Raw genomic sequence first — 25,837 nt, forward strand, 5'->3', positions numbered from 1 at the left:
TTCCTGATTAAGCAATATTGTGAAAATTATCTTTTTTATGGTAGATCGAAGACTTTCTCAGTTTTACTATTTGTAAATAAAACATAGTGTTTATTTTTCCCAGATTTAATGTGGCTGTTACCATGGCCAAATGGGTCAGAGTGTAAGATTGAAGTAAATAATGACCTGATTCAGCGTTGGAACTGTGGAGACGGCCGTACAGTAGTATATAGCCACCCTGGTGATTGTTAACGAACTTGGTTACGCTCGCTGACTGTCGCGACAAAATGTAGTGGGCAAAGAAAAAAACAGCTAAGTGACTTAACAAATCCTAATCTTACCAAAATGGCAACTGCTTTTTAAATTAGACTATTTTATGTATTTTAATTATATGCGCATATATTGTCTTTAACTCTTTGCTTCCATGCGAGCTATTTCTATTATCTTTTTATTGTTTTTATTTTTTTATTTATTTATTTATTCTCTTTTAGCTTTAACCAACTGTTTATACCTTCTCTTTAAATTTATTTATTTAATGCATTCTAATTACATAGGCGTAGAAATGGTCTTTAACATTTTAGTTCCATGCGAGCTGTTTTGTGGACAGAACTTACTCGGAAACGAATAGTTTATACAAAAATATAGAACAGAGCTAGGAATACCTTTCTTTATACTATAGAAGACAGAAGAACTTTATTTAAGTAGTATACTTAATATATGCAATCACTGTACGCTTGCTTGTATTAAAGTGTCCTCCATGATACCCATACCATACCAAACCACTGCACGTGGCTCATAATTTAACTGTCACTATATTTGTAACTGCAATATACATAATCCCAGCTGTGATACTAGGGCTAATTTTCTGAGTAGATGCAACACTCTGCGCCTGACCTTAATGACTACAATTCCAAATCCCAACGAACTAGCTGTTCCTATAACTGGGAGGAAAAAACCTAATAGCTAGCTACGAAATCTTATACATTTTACCTCCAAGACGATTGCGTTTGTCTTACCTGCATGCAAAAAAAAAAAAAAGAAAAGTTCCCTCTTCTTCAAACTAAACCTTACCTGTAACTCAAAAATCCTAATGGAAATCTATCTGTAAATAAATAACCCCTCTTCTCTTGAACGCTAACAATCTACTCCTTCCAACCTATCCGCCACTAAACTCCCACATTGCCCCACATCTGTAGTGGAATCGCTAACTTCCAGCCCTAATCCCTCACATGCAAAATGTTTTAATAGCCATCACTAAACATCTATACATTTCTACCTCTAAGGCATGCATTACAGCTCATTCCTATCCAGTAAGGGATTTAACAGCCTATGCACACAGAGGTAGGTACTTAACAGCCAAAGTACTCAGAAACAAAGCGATCTACACTACACAACTGTCTCCTCGAGTTTTGCAACGATTAATACGTTATTGAAAAGACACTCCTTGTTATGCAAAATGCCCTATGACTCTTACTAGAAAATAACTACAACTTCAACTCTATTCGCACCTACTGAAAACCTGCCCATATATCTATTCACCTAATTATGCATGACTCAAAACTTGCTGTCTTATCCATACTCTATTGCACTTACATCTTAACCCTCCTATCATCTAAAATAGCTCGGGCACAACTCGTAGCTCAATTCTTAATACCTACTCATACTGTAACATTATCCTAGACCTAAGCTAACATAAATAAAATAAAAAAAAAGGGTAAGACTAAAATCACATTATCTCCTCCCTAACAAGCCCTTTTACAATCACAGACGCTTACACTGCATGAACTTCACCCACCCCCTTTATCCATTAACAAGTAAATAGCATGTCCCTAAATCACTTTGAGGAGTGTAACTAATCAGTAGAGATATAATCCCCCACAAACTAACCCAGTAACACTAACCACGCGGGGTCGCAGAAATACCTGGATTAGAACCTAGGTGCGGAGAAAACCCTCTCAGGGCTGACGGACCCAGTAGGTCTTCCCAGATCATCCGTCTAGGAGAAGGAAAACTCTGAAACTAAACCAAAGGGGAGAGAGGCCTCTTCAGTCTTGGATGACAACCTTCCTAGAGCTGGTGACTCAAACAAATTCACCGGTTTGCAAACCTAAATTGCTTAAGGAGTAGATAGGCTCTGTCTATCGCCCGGCTTCCATACTCCTTCTTTGCCTATTAGTCAAGCGCAGAGACACTATCTCGGTGATTCGACAGAAACACCCAGCGGTAGATCTTGTTTCCTGGCTAGGGCAACGAACGCCGTTCTTCCCCATTCCCAGCACACCCCACCCCTAAAACTGAACATTTGGGAGTGCTTGAGTATAAGATATGCCTGAGCGATTAGATTGGGTTGACCTTCTTCTAATGGGTTGAGGGTACCAGATTGACAGTTTCTGGCTGCTGTTCCCGACTGGTAGTACAGGAGCCCTAACTCTTTGGTAGCGCTTAGAGCGGCTGCTCCATCAACAGTTGAATAATATCGGGTTGTTTGTAGTGCTATGACGCGCATGGAAAGGGACCCTGCACTCATCCCCGGTGGGCTTTCCTGAGGCCACAATCCGAATTGGAGAAAGGTCAGCTGATGGTCTACTTGTGATGCATGTCTGAAGCTCTGCATAACCTCTTGTTTAGCTCCCCCTTACCGAAACTCTTAAAAAAAATATGACGACAGTACAATTTAAAAATAAGCTTAAACCAGGATTAGGGACAAACAAATTCAACTTGCCTCCTCCCTTGAGGCTCTCATTCACAAATATCCGTGGGCTTAGAACTAACTTAGCTGATGTTGAAGCAATTCTCTTAACAAATACCCCGGATATCTTAACACTAAGTGAGACAAACCTACACTCCTCCATTCCCTCTAACCACTTTAACATGTCTGGATATCTCCCACTCTGCCGTAAGGACTCTGACAGACATATGCACGGACTTGGAGTTTACATTCATAATTCCCTTCCCTTGACTAGAGAAACAAACCTAGAAACAGATGATCAAGCCTTTATGTGCTTTAGACTAAACATGCAACACAATATTAGCTACTATTATTTTCTCTACCGCTCTCCCTCGACTCAGGACTGCTCCATAATAAACAAAGTATCTGACAGCATAGACACGGCACTGTCCCTCGACACTAGCACACAAATTCATGTATTTGGTGACTTTAATGTCCACCACAAAAACTGGCTTGGATTCTCTACTCACACAGATGCAGCGGGCAGCACAACCCATAGCTTCGCTATATCTCACTCCCTATCACAAATTGTTACGTTTCCAACCCGTTTCCCTGACCACGAAGAACAACACGCATCACTTCTAGATCTGTTTTTGACCACAGTTCCCGATGACTGCATAACGAAGGCCCACAGCCCACTTGGGAATGCTGATCATGCAGTGATAATGGTTGAAATCGCCCTAAACGGTAGACCCAAAACTGAAGAGCCAGTGCTCAAAACAACGAGATATTATAATAAGGCTGACTGGGAAGCCATCAGGGAACTAATTAGAGATGCTCCATGGAAAAATATTTTCTCTCTCCCTGCTGAACAATGTGCAAACGAGACCACTGACTGGTTCAAAACTGCAATCGAAGCGCATGTTCCCATGCGAAAATTTTATAGTAAGTCCCACTCTCCGCAATGGTTTATGTCGACTTGTGCAACTGCCATTGCTCAAAAGCAGCATGCATACTGTAGGTTTAACCGGCATCAGTCCAGTTAAAACAGACTGAAGTATATAGAAGCTAGAAATAACGTTAAGAAAGAAATAGCGACAGCTAAGAGAGAATTTACGTAAACCACTAAAAAGCGCATCGAAGCACATAAACTAGGAACTCGAGACTTCTGGAAAATCTACAACAGTGTAGTAAATAATGGGCAATCAACAATTCCCCCATTAACCAACAATCACGAGGTTGTCTCCTCAGCAACTGACAAGGCTAACATGCTTGCCAGTCGGTTTGCCTCAAACTCCACACTGGACCCTTCCAACCACCCCCTACCTGACTTTCCTATGCGGACAGACGCCACACTAGACGATCTGAAAACCACCCTTGCTCAGGTGCATGCTATTATAAAAGATCTGGACACCTCAAAAGCATGTGGACCCGATCTTATCCCAGCTGTGCTATTAAAAAAGTGCTCAGCCGAAGTAGCTCCAGTTCTCTCCAAACTCTACAACAAATGCCTTAATGAAGCTTGCTTTCTGGGCTGTTGGAAAACTGCTTCTGTTGTACCAGTATTCAAGAATTCTGGCGAAAGGACAGACCCATCAAATTATCGCCCCATTAGCCTCCTCCCACTTTTTGCCAAAATATTTGAGACCATAATTAACCATGCTCTAGTCCATCATCTTACAGATGCTAAACTACTGACTGACAAACAATATGGATTTAGACAAGCCCGTTCCACAGCAGACATCCTAACTGTGATCTCTGAACGTATATACCATTCACTGGACAAAGCGGGGGAGGGCAGAGCGGTAGCTCTAGATATATCTAAGGCTTTTGACAGGGTATGGCATGAGGGTCTCCTCAGTAAAATCAGATCATACAGTATCACTGGTAGAATACTTAACATAATTAAATCCTTCTTAGATAAGAGAAACATCCAGGTTGTCCTCGACGGTCATACATCTAAACAATATGATATAAATGCAGGGGTGCCCCAGGGGTCTATCCTTGGACCTCTATTGTTCCTGATATTCATAAATGACCTCCCCGACAACATTGCCTCTGAGATGGGTATATATGCTGATGACACTACACTCTATGGCAGGCACGACAGGAAGACGAATGAACACATTTCTAAAGAAATGGCAGAAACACTAGAGGAAGACCTCCAATCTGTAGTGGAATGGGGACAAAAGTGGTTGGTCGCGTTCAATGCTGCCAAGACTAAACTAGTTTCATTCAATAATTACAAGAAACCCTCTCTACCACCCATAGCAATGGCCAACGACTCTTTATCTGAGAGTCCATCTTTCAAACTCCTTGGCCTAACGTTCATAGGAAACATGAGTTGGAACAATTACATTGAAGGCATTGCCAGGGCCGCTGCAAGAAAGGTGGGCTCTCTCTACCGTGCTAGAAAACTACTAACACCCGAAAGTATCCTGTTCCTCTATAAGGCCACCATTTGCCCATGTATGGAGTATTGCTGCCACATCTGGGCTGGTGCATCTGCTACTAGTCTCTCGCTCCTTGACAAGGTTCAAAAGAGAGTCGCAAACCTGATAGGCCCTGAACTGGCATCTAAGCTTCAGCCTCTGTCCCATCGACGAAATGTTGCATCCCTCTGCCTTTTCTACAAGTATTTTAGTGGTGAATGCTCTGACGAACTGCAATCACTTGTGCCCCCACGACGTGAGCACCCTCGACAAACCCGACAGGCTGCTAAATCCCACCCCCACACTGTAGAGATCCCTAGATGTAAAAGATCTTTTTACTCCAATAGTTTCTTCCCCAGAACCGCTAGACTCTGGAATTCCATTCCAGATCCCTGCTTCCCCACCAGTACTGACGTGCAGAAGTTCAAGTGTAACATGAACCGACACCTTGCTGCCCAAATCCCTACATAGTACCCCAGTAGTTGTTGCCCCTGATAGTAGCCCCCTACACCAAAGTGGCAATTTGCCTTGTTTGGGGTGAAAATGTAATAAAAAAAAAAAAAAAAAAAAAAATGGAACATATATCTGTCGATAATAAAATATGAGATTCAGCACAGTGTTTCGGTTTGAAACTGATGAAAATAAAAACATGTTTTTGTTATTATTCTGTTGGAATTCTTACCACTTTTTGCACAAGTTCTGTCAAAAATAATTTTCTGTGTTTAATATTATTGCCTAATCTTACCTCTATAATAAAGACCAATATATATATATATATATATATATATATATATATATATATATATATATATATTGTTAATCACATACAGAACTGTTTCACTTAAAACGGCACTACAGCTTTATTTTAAAACTTTTATTGAAGAAATCAATTCGACTAACTTGATTATGTAGTAGAGCTGTCTGTTCAATGTAGCCACATTCAGCCTCAATCACCACCTCGATACACGTCTTGAATTGGGGCATGCCTTTTCCACAAGCGCCGGCAAGAGCTCAGTGAATACTTGGTGGGTGATGGCGATCAGGCCGGCTTTGGTGCTGGTGATGTTCTCGATGTATGACCAAACGAAGTAGTCTGGTGGGTTCAGGTCAGATGAGGAAGGGGGGCCAGTGAGAAAAGGGTACAAAGTTGTGGCACTCCTTCTGAAGCCAAGCCTTGGTCTCTTTGGACTTGTGGGTGGTGCCGAGTCCTGCTGCCAGGGTCTCAAGCATTGGATTGCCCGCATTTGCATTTTGAGGGTGCTGGCAATGGTCTTGTCATAACTTGGATAGGTAAAGAGCATGTGTTGTACAGCGGTGCATCTCCGATCTTGCTTGTTGAACATTGTATCATTGTCAGCCATGATAGAAGGCACCTATCACTCTTGAGATTTGTATGCCAGTGGCCAAATAGTAGAAGGTTTGCAACAAAAACAAGAAAAAAAAAGAAAACCGGTTTTACTCAAACGGAAATGGAATCATGTCATCGTTTTTAGAGCGACAATTTTATCGTTACACGATGTATATATATGTGTATATATGCATATGTATATATATATATTTGTGCATATATGTGCATGCGTGTATAAATAAATATATGTAATTAAATCCCGTCACACAAAAGTAAGTTGTAAAATATATTCCTTTTTCCAGTTCCCAGAAATGAAAAAGAAAATAGCCAGTAAGACAATCACCTCAAACTTACCCACCTACCTGAAATGCATTAAGAAAGAAATCCACCATTCTCTAATAAAAGTGATATACATAAACAGTGAATACGGACATTAGCGAAGCATAACTTTTCTCTCATCATTTTTGAAAAATGGTATAAACTAGATCTATGATACCTATTTTTAAATGGTATACACTAGATGTATAATACCTATTATTGAAATGGTGTACACTAGATCTATAATACCTATTATGGAAATGGTGTACACTAGATGTATAATACCTATTATTGAAATGGTATACACTAGATCTATAATACCTATTATTGAAATGGTATACACTAGATGTATAATACCTATTATTGAAATGGTGTACACTAGATCTATAATACCTATTATTAAAATGGTGTACACTAGATGTATAATACCTATTATTGAAATGGTATACACTAGATCTATAATACCTATTATTGAAATGGTGTACACTAGATGTATAATACCTATTATTGAAATGGTATACACTAGATATATAATACCTATTATTGAAATGGTATACACTAGATGTGTATTATCTATTTTTGAAATGGTGTACACTAGATCTATAATACCTATTATTGAAATGGTATACACTAGATGTGTAATACCTATTATTGAAATGGTGTACACTAGATGTGTAATATCTATTACTGAAATGGTATGCACTAGATGTATAATACCTATTATTGAAATGGTGTACACTAGATCTATAACACCTATTATTGAAATGGTGTACACTAGATGTATAATACCTATTATTGAAATGGTATACACTAGATCTATAATACCTATTATTGAAATGGTGTACACTAGATGTATAATACCTATTATTGAAATGGTATACACTAGATCTATAATACGTATTATTGAAATGGTATACACTAGATGTGTAATATCTATTTTTGAAATGGTGTACACTAGATGTATAATACCTATTATTGAAATGGTATACACTAGATGTGTAATACCTATTTTTGAAATGGTGTACACTAGATCTATAATACCTATTATTGAAATGGTATACACTACATCTATAATACCTATTTTTGAAATGGTGTACACTAGATCTATAATACCTATTATTGTAATGGTATACACTACATCTATAATACCTATTTTTGAAATGGTGTACACTAGATCTATAATACCTATTATTGAAATGGTGTACAATAGATCTATAATACCTATTATTGAAATGGTATACACTAGATCTATAATACCTATTATTGAAATGGTATACACTAGATCTATAATACCTATTATTGAAATGGTATACACTAGATGTATAATACCTATTATTGAAATGGTATACACTAGATCTATAATACCTATTTTTGAAATGGTGTACACTAGATCTATAATACCTATTTTTGAAATGGTGTACAATAGATCTATAATACCTATTTTTGAAATGGTATACACTAGATCTCTAATACCTATTATTGAAATGGTATACACTAGATGTATAATACCTATTATTGAAATGGTATACACTAGATGTATAATACCTATTATTGAAATGGTATACACTAGATCTATAATACCTATTTTTGAAATGGTGTACACTAGATCTATAATACCTATTATTGAAATGGTATACACTAGATGTGTAATACCTATTATTGAAATTGTGTACACTAGATGTGTAATACCTATTACTGAAATGGTATGGACTAGATGTATAATACCTATTATTGAAATGTTATACACTAGATGTATAATACCTATTATTGAAATGGTATACACTAGATGTATAATACCTATTATTGAAATGGTATACACTTTATGTGTAATACCTATTATTGATATGGTATACACTAGATGTGTAATACCTATTATTGAAATGGTATACACTAGATGTGTAATATCTATTACTGAAATGGTATGCACTAGATGTATAATACCTATTATTGAAATGGGGTACACTAGATGTATAATACATATTATTGAAATTGTATACACTAGATCTATAATACCTATTATTGAAATGGTGTACACTAGATGTATAATACCTATTATTGAAATGGTGTCCACTAGATCTATAACACCTATTATTGAAATGGGGTACACTAGATGTATAATACCTATTATTGAAATTGTATACACTAGATCTATAATACCTATTATTGAAATGGTGTACACTAGATGTATAATACCTATTATTGAAATGGTGTACACTAGATCTATAATACCTATTATTGAAATGGTGTACACTAGATGTATAATACCTATTATTGAAATGGTATACACTAGATGTGTAATATCAATTTTGTAAATGGTGTACACTAGATGTATAATACCTATTATTGAAATGGTATACACTAGATGTGTAATACCTATTATTGAAATGGTGTACACTAGTTGTATAATACCTATTATTGAAATGTTATACACTAGATGTGTAATACCTATTTTTGAAATGGTGTACACTAGATCTATAATACCTATTATTGAAATGGTATACACTACATCTATAATACCTATTTTTGAAATGGTGTACACTAGATCTATAATAACTATTATTGAAATGGTATACACTACATCTATAATACCTATTTTTGAAATGGTGTACACTAGATCTATAATACCTATTATTGAAATGGTATACACTAGATGTGTAATATCTATTTTGTAAATGGTGTACACTAGATGTATAATACCTATTATTGAAATGGTATACACTAGATGTGTAATACCTATTATTGAAATGGTGTACACTAGATGTATAATACCTATTATTGAAATGGTATACACTAGATGTGTAATACCTATTTTTGAAATGGTGTACACTAGATGTATAATACCTATTATTGAAATGGTATACACTACATCTATAATACCTATTTTTGAAATGGTGTACAATAGATCTATAATACCTATTATTGAAATGGTATACACTAGATCTATAATACCTATTATTGAAATGGTATACACTAGATGTATAATACCTATTATTGAAATGGTATACACTAGATCTATAATACCTATTTTTGAAATGGTGTACACTAGATGTGTAATACCTATTATTGAAATGGTATACACTAGATGTGTAATACCTATTATTGAAATTGTGTACACTAGATGTGTAATACCAATTACTGAAATGGTATGGACTAGATGTATAATACCTATAATTGAAATGGTATACACTAGATGTGTAATATCTATTACTGAAATGGTATGCACTAGATGTATAATACCTATTATTGAAATGGTATACACTAGATGTGTAATATCTATTACTGAAATGGTATGCACTAGATGTATAATACCTATTATTGAAATGGTATACACTAGATGTATAATACCTATTATTGAAATGGTATACACTAGATGTATAATACCTTTTATTGAAATGGTATACACTTTATGTGTAATACCTATTATTGAAATGGTATACACTAGATGTGTAATACATATTATTGAAATGGTATACACTAGGTGTGTAATACCTATTATTGAAATGGTATACACTGGATGTATAATACATATTATTGAAATGGTATATGCTAGATGTATAATGCCTATTATTGAAATGGTATACACTCTATGTGTAATACATATTATTGAAATGGTATACACTAGATGTATAATACCTATTTTTTAAATGGTATACACTAGATCTATAATACCTATTATTGAAATGGTATACACTAGATGTATAATACCTATTATTGAAATGGTATACACTAGATCTATAATACCTATTTTTGAAATGGTGTACACTAGATCTATAATACCTATTTTTGAAATGGTGTACAATAGATCTATAATACCTATTTTTGAAATGGTATACACTAGATCTATAATACCTATTATTGAAATGGTATACACTAGATGTATAATACCTATTATTGAAATGGTATACACTAGATGTATAATACCTATTATTGAAATGGTATACACTAGATCTATAATACCTATTTTTGAAATGGTGTACACTAGATCTATAATACCTATTATTGAAATGGTATACACTAGATGTGTAATACCTATTATTGAAATTGTGTACACTAGATGTGTAATACCTATTACTGAAATGGTATGGACTAGATGTATAATACCTATTATTGAAATGGTATACACTAGATGTGTAATATCTATTACTGAAATGGTATGCACTAGATGTATAATACCTATTATTGAAATGGTATACACTAGATGTGTAATATCTATTACTGAAATGGTATGCACTAGATGTATAATACCTATTATTGAAATGGTATACACTAGATGTATAATACCTATTATTGAAATGGTATACACTAGATGTATAATACATATTATTGAAATGGTATACACTTTATGTGTAATACCTATTATTGAAATGGTATACACTAGATGTGTAATACCTATTATTGAAATGGTATACACTAGATGTGTAATATCTATTACTGAAATTGTATGCACTAGATGTATAATACCTATTATTGAAATGGGGTACACTAGATGTATAATACCTATTATTGAAATTGTATACACTAGATCTATAATACCTATTATTGAAATGGTGTACATTAGATGTATAATACCTATTATTGAAATGGTATACACTAGATCTATAACACCTATTATTGAAATGGTGTACACTAGATGTATAATACCTATTATTGAAATGGTGTACACTAGATCTATAACACCTATTATTGAAATGGGGTACACTAGATGTATAATACCTATTATTGAAATTGTATACACTAGATCTATAATACCTATTATTGAAATGGTGTACACTAGATGTATAATACCTATTATTGAAATGGTGTACACTAGATCTATAATACCTATTATTGAAATGGTGTACACTAGATGTATAATACCTATTATTGAAATGGTATACACTAGATGTGTAATATCTATTTTGTAAATGGTGTACACTAGATGTATAATACCTATTATTGAAATGGTATACACTAGATGTGTAATACCTATTATTGAAATGGTGTACACTAGATGTATAATACCTATTATTGAAATGGTATACACTAGATGTGTAATACCTATTTTTGAAATGGTGTACACTAGATCTATAATACCTATTATTGAAATGGTATACACTACATCTATAATAACTATTTTTGAAATGGTGTACACTAGATCTATAATACCTATTATTGAAATGGTATACACTACATCTATAATACCTATTTTTGAAATGGTGTACACTAGATCTATAATACCTATTATTGAAATGGTATACACTAGATGTGTAATATCTATTTTGTAAATGGTGTACACTAGATGTATAATACCTATTATTGAAATGGTATACACTAGATGTGTAATACCTATTATTGAAATGGTGTACACTAGATGTATAATACCTATTATTGAAATGGTATACACTAGATGTGTAATACCTATTATTGAAATGGTGTACACTAGATGTATAATACCTATTATTGAAATGGTATACACTACATCTATAATACCTATTTTTGAAATGGTGTACAATAGATCTATAATACCTATTATTGAAATGGTATACACTAGATCTATAATACCTATTATTGAAATGGTATACACTAGATGTATAATACCTATTATTGAAATGGTATACACTAGATCTATAATACCTATTTTTGAAATGGTGTACACTAGATGTGTAATACCTATTATTGAAATGGTATACACTAGATGTGTAATACCTATTATTGAAATTGTGTACACTAGATGTGTAATACCAATTACTGAAATGGTATGGACTAGATGTATAATACCTATAATTGAAATGGTATACACTAGATGTGTAATATCTATTACTGAAATGGTATGCACTAGATGTATAATACCTATTATTGAAATGGTATACACTAGATGTGTAATATCTATTACTGAAATGGTATGCACTAGATGTATAATACCTATTATTGAAATGGTATACACTAGATGTATAATACCTATTATTGAAATGGTATACACTAGATGTATAATACCTTTTATTGAAATGGTATACACTTTATGTGTAATACCTATTATTGAAATGGTATACACTAGATGTGTAATACCTATTATGGAAATGGTATACACTAGATGTGTAATACCTATTATTGAAATGGTATACACTGGATGTATAATACCTATTATTGAAATGGTATATGCTAGATGTATAATGCCTATTATTGAAATGGTATACACTCTATGTGTAATACATATTATTGAAATGGTATACACTAGATGTATAATACCTATTTTTTAAATGGTATATGCTAGATGTATAATACCTATTATTGAAATGGTACACACTAGATGTGTAATACCTATTATTGAAATGGTATACACTAGATGTATAATACCTATTATGTAAATGGTATACACTATATGTGTAATACCTATTATTAAAATGGTATACACTAGATGTGTAATACCTATATTAAAATGGTATACACTAGATGTATAATACCTATTATTGAAATTGTACACACTAGATGTATAATATCTATTATTGAAATGGTATACCCTAGACGTGTAATACCTATTATTGAAATGGTATACACTAGATGTATAATATCTATTATTGAAATGGTATACACTTGATGTGTAATACCTATTATTGAAATGGTATACACTAGATGTATAATACCTATTATTGAAATGGTATACACTAGATGTATAATGCCTATTATTGAAATGGTATTCACTAGATGTGTAATACCTATTATTGAAATGGTATACACTAGATGTGTAATACCTATTATTGAAATGGTATACACTCTATGTGTAATACCTATTATTGAAATGGTATACACTTGATGTATAATACCTATTATTGAAATGGTATACACTAGATGTATAATACCTATTATTGAAATGGTATACACTAGATGTGTAATATCTATTTTTGAAATGGTGTACACTAGATGTATAATACCTATTATTGAAATGGTATACACTAGATGTGTAATACCTATTTTTGAAATGGTGTACACTAGATCTATAATACCTATTATTGAAATGGTATACACTACATCTATAATACCTATTTTTGAAATGGTGTACACTAGATCTATAATACCTATTATTGAAATGGTATACACTACATCTATAATACCTATTTTTGAAATGGTGTACACTAGATCTATAATACCTATTATTGAAATGGTGAACAATAGATCTATAATACCTATTATTGAAATGGTATACACTAGATCTATAATACCTATTATTGAAATGGTATACACTAGATCTATAATACCTATTATTGAAATGGTATACACTAGATGTATAATACCTATTATTGAAATGGTATACACTAGATCTATAATACCTATTTTTGAAATGGTGTACACTAGATCTATAATACCTATTTTTGAAATGGTGTACAATAGATCTATAATACCTATTTTTGAAATGGTATACACTAGATCTATAATACCTATTATTGAAATGGTATACACTAGATGTATAATACCTATTATTGAAATGGTATACACTAGATGTATGATACCTATTATTGAAATGGTATACACTAGATCTATAATACCTATTTTTGAAATGGTGTACACTAGATCTATAATACCTATTATTGAAATGGTATACACTAGATGTGTAATACCTATTATTGAAATTGTGTACACTAGATGTGTAATACCTATTACTTAAATGGTATGGACTAGATGTATAATACCTATTATTGAAATGGTATACACTAGATGTGTAATATCTATTACTGAAATGGTATGCACTAGATGTATAATACCTATTATTGAAATGGTATACACTAGATGTGTAATATCTATTACTGAAATGGTATGCACTAGATGTATAATACCTATTATTGAAATGGTATACACTAGATGTATAATACCTATTATTGAAATGGTATACAGTAGATGTATAATACCTATTATTGAAATGGTATACACTTTATGTGTAATACCTATTATTGAAATGGTATACACTAGATGTGTAATACCTATTATTGAAATGGTATACACTAGATGTGTAATATCTATTACTGAAATTGTATGCACTAGATGTATAATACCTATTATTGAAATGGGGTACACTAGATGTATAATACCTATTATTGAAATTGTATACACTAGATCTATAATACCTATTATTGAAATGGTGTACATTAGATGTATAATACCTATTATTGAAATGGTATACATTAGATCTATAACACCTATTATTGAAATGGTGTACACTAGATGTATAATACCTATTATTGAAATGGTGTACACTAGATCTATAACACCTATTATTGAAATGGGGTACACTAGATGTATAATACCTATTATTGAAATTGTATACACTAGATCTATAATACCTATTATTGAAATGGTGTACACTAGATGTATAATACCTATTATTGAAATTGTGTACACTAGATCTATAATACCTATTATTGAAATGGTGTACACTAGATGTATAATACCTATTATTGAAATGGTATACACTAGATGTGTAATATCTATTTTGTAAATTGTGTACACTAGATGTATAATACCTATTATTGAAATGGTATACACTAGATGTGTAATACCTATTATTGAAATGGTGTACACTAGATGTATAATACCTATTATTGAAATGGTATACACTAGATGTGTAATACCTATTTTTGAAATGGTGTACACTAGATCTATAATACCTATTATTGAAATGGTATACACTACATCTATAATACCTTTTTTTGAAATGGTGTACACTAGATCTATAATACCTATTATTGAAATGGTATACACTACATCTATAATACCTATTTTTGAAATGGTGTACACTAGATCTATAATACCTATTATTGAAATGGTATACACTAGATGTGTAATATCTATTTTGTAAATGGTGTACACTAGATGTATAATACCTTTTATTGAAATGGTATACACTAGATGTGTAATACCTATTATTGAAATGGTGTACACTAGATGTATAATACCTATTATTGAAATGGTATACACTAGATGTGTAATACCTATTTTTGAAATGGTGTACACTAGATGTATAATACCTATTATTGAAATGGTATACACTACATCTATAATACCTATTTTTGAAATGGTGTACAATAGATCTATAATACCTATTATTGAAATGGTATACACTAGATCTATAATACCTATTATTGAAATGGTATACACTAGATGTATAATACCTATTATTGAAATGGTATACACTAGATCTATAATAACTATTTTTGAAATGGTGTACACTAGATGGTTAATACCTATTACTGAAATGGTATGGACTAGATGTATAATACCTATAATTGAAATGGTATACACTAGATGTGTAATATCTATTACTGAAATGGTATGTACTAGATGTGTAATACCTATTATTGAAATGGTATACACTAGATGTGTAATATCTATTACTTAAATGGTATGCACTAGATGTATAATACCTATTATTGAAATGGTATACACTAGATGTATAATACCTATTATTGAAATGGTATACACTAGATGTATAATACCTTTTATTGAAATGGTATACACTTTATGTGTAATACCTATTATTGAAATGGTATACACTAGATGTGTAATACCTATTATTGAAATGGTATACACTAGATGTGTGATACCTATTATTGAAATTGTATACACTGGATGTAAAATACGTATTATTGAAATGGTATATGCTAGATGTATAATGCCTATTATTGAAATGGTATACACTCTATGTGTAATACATATTATTGAAATGGTATACACTAGATGTATAATACCTATTATTTAAATGGTATATGCTAGATGTATAATACCTATTATTGAAATGGTACACACTAGATGTGTAATACCTATTATTGAAATGGTATACACTAGATGTATAATACCTATTATGTAAATGGTATACACTATATGTGTAATACCTATTATTGAAATGGTATACACTAGATGTGTAATACCTATATTAAAATGGTATACACTAGATGTATAATACCTATTATTGAAATTGTACACACTAGATGTATAATATCTATTATTGAAATGGTATACCCTAGACGTGTAATACCTATTATTGAAATGGTATACACTAAATGTATAATATCTATTATTGAAATGGTATACACTTGATGTGTAATACCTATTATTGAAATGGTATACACTAGATGTATAATACCTATTATTGAAATGGTATACACTAGATGTATAATGCCTATTATTGAAATGGTATTCACTAGATGTGTAATACCTATTATTGAAATGGTATACACTAGATGTGTAATACCTATTATTGAAATGGTATACACTCTATGTGTAATACCTATTATTGAAATGGTATACACTAGATGTATAATACCTATTATTGAAATGGTATACACTACATCTATAATACCTATTTTTGAAATGGTGTACAATAGATCTATAATACCTATTATTGAAATGGTATACACTAGATCTATAATACCTATTATTGAAATGGTATACACTAGATGTATAATACCTATTATTGAAATGGTATACACTAGATCTATAATACCTATTTTTGAAATGGTGTACACTAGATGTGTAATACCTATTATTGAAATGGTATACACTAGATGTGTAATACCTATTATTGAAATTGTGTACACTAGATGTGTAATACCTATTACTGAAATGGTATGGACTAGATGAATAATACCTATAATTGAAATGGTATACACTAGATGTGTAATATCTATTACTGAAATGGTATGCACTAGATGTATAATACCTATTATTGAAATGGTATACACTAGATGTGTAATATCTATTACTGAAATGGTATGCACTAGATGTATAATACCTATTATTGAAATGGTATACACTAGATGTATAATACCTATTATTGAAATGGTATACACTAGATGTATAATACCTTTTATTGAAATGGTATACACTTTATGTGTAATACCTATTATTGAAATGGTATACACTAGATGTGTAATACCTATTATTGAAATGGTATACACTAGATGTGTAATACCTATTATTGAAATTGTATACACTGGATGTAAAATACGTATTATTGAAATGGTATATGCTAGATGTATAATGCCTATTATTGAAATGGTATACACTCTATGTGTAATACATATTATTGAAATGGTATACACTAGATGTATAATACCTATTATTTAAATGGTATATGCTAGATGTATAATACCTATTATTGAAATGGTACACACTAGATGTGTAATACCTATTATTGAAATGGTATACACTAGATGTATAATACCTATTATGTAAATGGTATACACTATATGTGTAATACCTATTATCGAAATGGTATACACTAGATGTGTAATACCTATATTAAAATGGTATACACTAGATGTATAATACCTATTATTGAAATTGTACACACTAGATGTATAATATCTATTATTGAAATGGTATACCCTAGACGTGTAATACCTATTATTGAAATGGTATACACTAAATGTATAATATCTATTATTGAAATGGTATACACTTGATGTGTAATACCTATTATTGAAATGGTATACACTAGATGTATAATACCTATTATTGAAATGGTATACACTAGATGTATAATGCCTATTATTGAAATGGTATTCACTAGATGTGTAATACCTATTATTGAAATGGTATACACTAGATGTGTAATACCTATTATTGAAATGGTATACACTCTTTGTGTAATACCTATTATTGAAATGGTATACACTTGATGTATAATACCTATTATTGAAATGGTATACACTAGATGTATAATACCTATTATTGAAATGGTATACACTCTATGTGTAATACCTATTATTGAAATGGTATACACTTGATGTATAATACCTATTATTGAAATGGTATACACTCTATGTGTAATACCTATTATTGAAATGGTATACACTAGATGTATAATACCGATTATTGAAATGGTATACACTCTATGTGTAATACCTATTATTGAAATGGTATACACTTGATGTATAATACCTATTATTGAAATGGTATACACTAGATGTATAATACCTATTATTGAAATGGTATACACTAGATGTGTAATACCTATTATTGAAATGGTATACACTAGATGTATAATACCTATTATTGAAATGGTATACACTCTATGTGTAATACCTATTATTGAAATGGTATACACTTGATGTATAATACCTATTATTGAAATGGTATACACTAGATGTATAATACCTATTATTGAAATGGTATACACTCTATGTGTAATACCTATTATTGAAATGGTATACACTTGATGTATAATACCTATTATTGAAATGGTATACACTAGATGTATAATACCTATTATTGAAATGGTATACACTCTATGTGTAATACCTATTATTGAAATGGTATACACTTGATGTATAATACCTATTATTGAAATGGTATACACTAGATGTATAATACCTATTATTGAAATGGTATACACTAGATGTGTAATACCTATTATTGAAATGGTATACACTCTATGTGTAATACCTATTATTGAAATGGTATACACTAGATGTATAATACCTATTATTGAAATGGTATACACTCTATGTATAATACCTATTATTCTTGGTCTGTGGCCTCTTTTGTAAGTCACTTGTAGTTTTACCAACAAGTGAGTTTCATATAGTGTTACTTGCCAGAGATTGTTAAAACAAGAGACTTGTTGTACTAAGTTCAACGAAATTAGGAGTTCTTGACTTTTATGTGTGACTAGACAGACATGCTGTAACTGGAAAAAACGCTTAGAATTTATATCATGTCAACTAACTAATACTCACACAAAAATGTAAAAAAAAATAAAAAAACGATAATAAAAATCTTAATCATTTTATGCATACATTTTACAGTTTTGAAGAACACTGTTGTCAATTTTACTTGCACTTTGAAAACTGGACCACACCTGCTGCAGCGTAGACATTAAACACCAGTTAAACGTAGTGAAATTTAATACCTCTTAAAAACATTTGACGCTGAGCAAAACGATTTTTTTTCTTTTATCAACCCCCCCCCCCAAATAACCAAAGAACTCAAAAACCTTTATCACTTTATTCTTTTTATGTTTTGACTCAAGTTACACAGGGCCTGTTCTATTGTTGCATACTGAACTTTATGTCATACACGCAACATCACAGAAGAGACGTTGCTAGTTTTTTTCTAGCTATCATCATTTTAATGAAAAGTGCTCGACTGAACACCAATCTCTAGTCCCTTACCTTCACTGTAAAACATTAACAGCAAAAATGTCTAACTACAACCATTGTAAATAAATTTACTTTCATTCACTGTCTACCTGAAAATAAACAAAGCTCACAGAAGCAGAGTTTATCCCAAAGAACTGCCCTTTCTTTGGAATGCATAGAGGGGGCCAAAGCCATACTTTGATCGGTTCGTAAGGATGTCATGGACAACTTGTGCTGTGCCTCGAGAAATGCAGAGCTAAATGGCCTCGTGCTACCTTATCAGTATGTCTGAAAATATAAGTTTCCTGGCCTCAAAATGCTCCAAACATCAATGGCGTTCTTTTTTTTTTTTTTCATTTCATTTTGCAAAACTTAATCTTTTTCAACAAAGCCAAAAACAATAATTTTCTTTCGCAAAACAACCAAATCAAACACCACGAATAAATATGGGAAGATATAAAGAATTTGAAGCATAAAAACTTTTGTCAAAATTACCAAAAAGGGTTGCTCTGCCATAAAACAAAACAACCAACCAAAGCGAAATGGAGTGAATCTCAAAGACATGCTTTAAAATAAGAGTAGCAGGATCCCCAGCATTGCCTGGTCATAAAATAAGCTTAAATCTGATATTTTTACTCATGCAGATTTCATATTTGTTATTATACTAGCCTGGGTGCCCGGCGTTACCCGGGTGTTTGGAGGTGTGTGTTGAGCAAAAAAAAAAAAAAAAAAAGTGGGAGGCAGGCAGGCTCGACCCTATACCGCGAAGAAGGTAAAGAATGTGAAAAAAAAAGTGACGTCTTTGCGGTTGCATCCATCGCCAAACCAGAAGTGGCGAAGGTTTAAATTATGGCCAGTCAATCGAAAAGAGGGGATGACTTTCGGGTTTTGCCAGCTATTTTCTTCAAAGCTATATATATATATATATATATATATATATATATATATATATATATATATATAGCTTTAATATATATTATTCCTTAATTGGAATTTTTTTATTTTTTTTTATTTTGAGATGAGCATTTTTTTTATGTTAATTGTATTTTTTATTTCGGACTACTAGTCTCATCTTTATTAGTTGTTGTTTGTTTGTTTTTATTGGTTCACAACGTTTCGGCCAACTTCCTCTGGCCTTCGTCAGGTGTTAACCGCGATGGATAGGAACTTCGAATCTCCTAACTGCATTCTCAGCCATCACTGCCATCCGTAGTTGTCGTCGTCTCACCACATTTTTGACCAATTACCTCTGGCACGCTTTGGGTGGGATTGAAACCGCTATCTTCAGACAATGTTCATCTGGAACCGTAGAGATTCAACGTCTCTATCAACTGCGCCACGGGCCCCGAAGGCCAGAGGAAGTTGGCCGAAACGTTGTGAACCAATAAAAACAAACAAACAACAACTAATAAAGATGAGACTAGTAGTCCGAAATAAAAAATACAATTAACATATAGCTTTAAATATATATATATATTTGAATATCTATATATATATAAATGTAAATGTTGGTTCGTTCTAAAATAATAAAGCCCTATTTCTACGTTACCAATTTATTTGAAATTTTCAGACAACCCATCTTTAGAGTTGAGGTATGTTTTTATGTTATTGAAATAAATTTACCTTGCGAATTATTAAAATATTAAATAAAATAAATATATATATTTTTTAACCGTTACTGCGAATCTGTTCTGTTGTAAAACTGAACTTCCGGTTCGATTCATTTCACAGCCACGAATTGACGAAAGATTTCATTTTCTGTTAACTCGATAAGTAAAAAAAAAAAAAAACTTACTCATGCAGAGAGTGATCCGTGCTGAAATAATAATGTTATTATTTAAAAAAGCCATTCTTAACATGGGGAAGGGAGGGTGTTTTGTACCTATTCTGTACTTTAACCTTACAATTGAATAAAAACATATCATAAAACTTTAATTAAACGTGGAAAACGATTTTAAAAAAATAGCGCGGATCACTCTCTGCATTAGCGCACACACACACACACACACACACACACACACAAAAAAAAAATAATAATCCCATATTTTAAAAATTTAAATTCATTTATGTACTTACCACTTTTTTTAATTTTATTTATGTTAAGGCTTTTCACTCATGAAACATTACGTTTTAATTGTTTAGTTTATTTTCACGGCATTGTTTACATAAAAAAAGTTTGTTTTAACTTTTTCTAAACTGTTTCATTTTTACGACATGCCTCAACGTATTATAAACACCCTAACCCCCCCATGTTAAAAAACAAAACAAAACAAAAAAACGCCCTTCCATAAACCTCGAAAGCCGTTCTTAACATGGGGAAGTTAGGGTGTTTATAATATGCTGGGGCGAGTCGTAAAATTAACGAAGTTGCTATCTATTATTTATTGCAAAAATTGCTTGAAATTTATTTATTTGACAAAAAAATTACATTTTGGTACTCCTTGGGCGTTGAGTTCTATGGCGACCAGTATAAAAAAATAATAGTCGCCCCGCACGTAACATATTTTATTTACTGACGTTGCCGTAACTAAACGATTATTTATCACATTTACAAACATTTATTTATTTATTTATTTATTTATTTATTTTGAAAAAAGTTTTACTTTTTATGAATATTAAAAGAAAAATGGGTACTCATGCAGAGAGTGATCCATGCTGAAATAATAACGTTATTATTTAAAAAGCCATTCTTAACATGAGGAGGGGAGGGTGTTTTGTACCTATTCTGTACTTTAACCTTGCAATTGATTAAAAAAAAAACACGATTTAAAAAATAGCACCGAAAAATGTTACTAAACATTTATTAATAATTTCTTACTTTTACAAACATTTGATTTTAAATTTCTTTTTAAATGACGACTTTTATCGACTGTTTTTTTTAAATATCCCCCCAATGGTGTTTATTCCGAAATCCGTTGTTAACATGGAGAGGTTGGGGGTGTTTATTCTGAAAGCCGTTCTTAACATTTGTGGAGGTGGACCTAATGTAAAAAAATAAAAATAAATAAATAAATTAAAAAAAAAAACTAAATCATTTACTGATAACTTCTCACTTTTACAAATATTTTTTAATTTACATGCGCGGATGAACAAATTGTTGAATAGTGCGAAAACAAAACATTTAGGTCCACCGCCACAATTTTCTTTTTTAAATGACGACTTTTATTAATAAATAAATTTACTTCTCCGCAACTTTTATTGATAAATAAATCTACTTCTCTGCCACGAGCACTGAACCCCTCCTTTTTTTTTAATAGTATTTTCGAGTGAGTATGCTGACAACAAATATCAGTTAAATTTTGCAAATAGCCCCCCCCCCCCTCCAAAAGTGGTGTTTATTCCGGAAGCTGTTCTTAAGATGAGGAGGTTGGGGAGGTGATTATAAGGTGGGCCTAATCTAAAAAAAAACAAGTTGTTTATGCGCATATAAGCAACTATTTTTTTATTAACTTTTTTTTTTTACTTTTTTATTTAAAAATTAGTAAATTCCAATGAATAGAATAATAAATCATTTATCATTAATATGTGTTTTTGGTTTTGTGTTGAATGAAACTTTTTTTTTCATTACAACAATAATGAACCAATTTAAATCTTCCGGCATGCGTTTAAGGGTTACGAAATTATCAATAAATCGTTTAGTTACTAAGCCAACGTCAGTAAATAAAAAAAATGTTAAGTGCGCATGCATTAGCCTTGACTGGGGGGGGACTAAGGGAGCGACCATTAAATAATTATGCTGGTCGCCATGGAACTCAACGCCCAAGGAGTACCTAAAGTGGCATTTATGCACTTATGTTACCGTACTATTTTTTTAAAATAGTATTTTCCTGTTAAATTCAAATTTTACAATATGTTTTTCTTTTATTAATTTGTTAAGTGAAAGTACAGATAACCCGGTCGGTTTCTAATGCGAGAAAAATCACCCCCCCCCAAAAAAAAACATAACAAAACATTAAAATTGCCTCTGTCTCGAAAGATTTCTTCTCTACTGAACGAGGAAAACAACGGTGAAGTGTAGTTCACCTTCTGTTTCTCTCCCCCTCTCTCAATATCTCTCTCTATCCATCTCTCCCTTTCCCTCTCTCAATCTATCTTTCTCTCTATATCACCCTCTCCATCTCTCTTTGAGCCCCTTTCTCTCTCTAACTCCCTCTATCTCTCTCCTTTCCTCTGTTTCATCCCTCTCTGTTTCTAACTCTCCCCTTCTCTCTGTTTATCTATCAATCCCTTTATCTCTCTATCTCCTTCTCTTTATTTTCCTCTCACTGTCTCTTTTCTATCTATATATCTTCCTCTCTATCTGTCCATCTCTAATCCCTCATCTTATTTTAGTCTCCTAAATTAATTACAGTGAATAAGGCATTGTCAAAACATGGATAAATCCTATTTTAGTCACCTAATTTACTGACTGTGAGAATAGAAGTTATTTGGAAATTACTGCTACCTTGAACAGCACCAGAAGTAACTGGTAAAACCTTTCTAATTAAATTGATTTTGGCAGCCATTTGGTAACAAAATGACATAGCCTTAGCCCTTGCTGCATGAGGAATACCTGCGACCTTGCTGCCAAGTAGAAGAATTATTTATTCTACTTTAAAACATTCAATTTTTCAAAAATCTCATGTTCGACATCTCCAAAACATCCAATATGGGGAAAAATATTGCAAAAATGCAAACTTATTGTTTAGGATGAATGCACAATGGTACGCAAAAAAACACTTGAGGCTCTTGGTCGATCCTTGCAAGATTTGCGTGGCAATTTCAGACCATTTGGGAATGCAGTAATATTGCTTGCAGGAGATTTCAGACAAATGTTACCTGTTATTCTTCAATCAACACCAGCAGATGAAATAAATGCTTGCCTCAAATACTCTACTTTTTTTGTTCCATGTGAAGACATTAAACTTAACTCAAAATATGCATGTACAGTTGCAGACTGTTCAATCCGCACAAAAACTTTTGCATCACTTGTGGGAAATTGGGTACGAAAATGTGCCAGCTGATCAGAGTTAAGGGCAAAATTCTTTGACTTTTAACTTCTGTAATTTCTGTAATTTTATTTCATCAAAAGAATAGTTAGTTTAAAAGGTTTTTGCAGATATTCAAATTATAAGAATTCCATTTGACTGAGTGAATGAGCTATTCTTGCAGGTCAATACAAAGATGCCCATGAACTTAACGCTATAATTAAATGTAAAATTCCAAGTGAGGTAATCAAATACAAATCCATTGACACTGTTGTGAAAGCAGATAAAGTGGTTAATTATCCAACAGTTATATTTGCCAGGGATGCCACCGCATGTATTGCAACTGAAATTTGGTGTACTAATTATCATGTTGTGAAATATAAACCAGTCCAAGCTTTGCAATGGCACATAGCTTGCAGTAAAAAAAAAATTAACAAACAATATCATAGAAACAACAATCTTAACAGGACCTTTCACAGATGAATATATCTTCATTCCATGCATTCCTATGATTCCACCGGATACATCATTACACTTTAGCAAATTGCACTTTCCAATTTTATTGTCATTTGCAATAACCATCAACAAAGCACAGGGAACAATCTTTACAATTGTGGGCCTTACAGTTACACACTGACTGTTTTTTCACATGGATAATTCATGTTACATATTCAAGAGTCACCAAACCGGAAAATCTCTATATCAGCTAAGAAAATGGAACAACAAAAACTGTGTACCCATGCAAAATGGAAAATTAAACCTATAAGAAACATGCTTTTTCTCATATTGGAACTTTTTCCATTGCGCCAATTTGAGTCACAGCAACACGTGGCAGGGTACAGCTAGTATATATATATATATATATATGTATATATATATATATATATATATATATATATATATATATATATATATATATATATATATATATAGGCTCTCTATTTTGTCAAAATAATGTTCAAGTATCTTAAGATTAGATCAAGAATTGGCAAAACATGCTTGCTCCATGCCAAATA

This window comes from Euprymna scolopes, chromosome 7 (assembly GCF_053919585.1).
Source record: "Euprymna scolopes isolate OS-2025 chromosome 7, ASM5391958v1, whole genome shotgun sequence".
NCBI lineage: Eukaryota > Metazoa > Mollusca > Cephalopoda > Sepiida > Sepiolidae > Euprymna > Euprymna scolopes.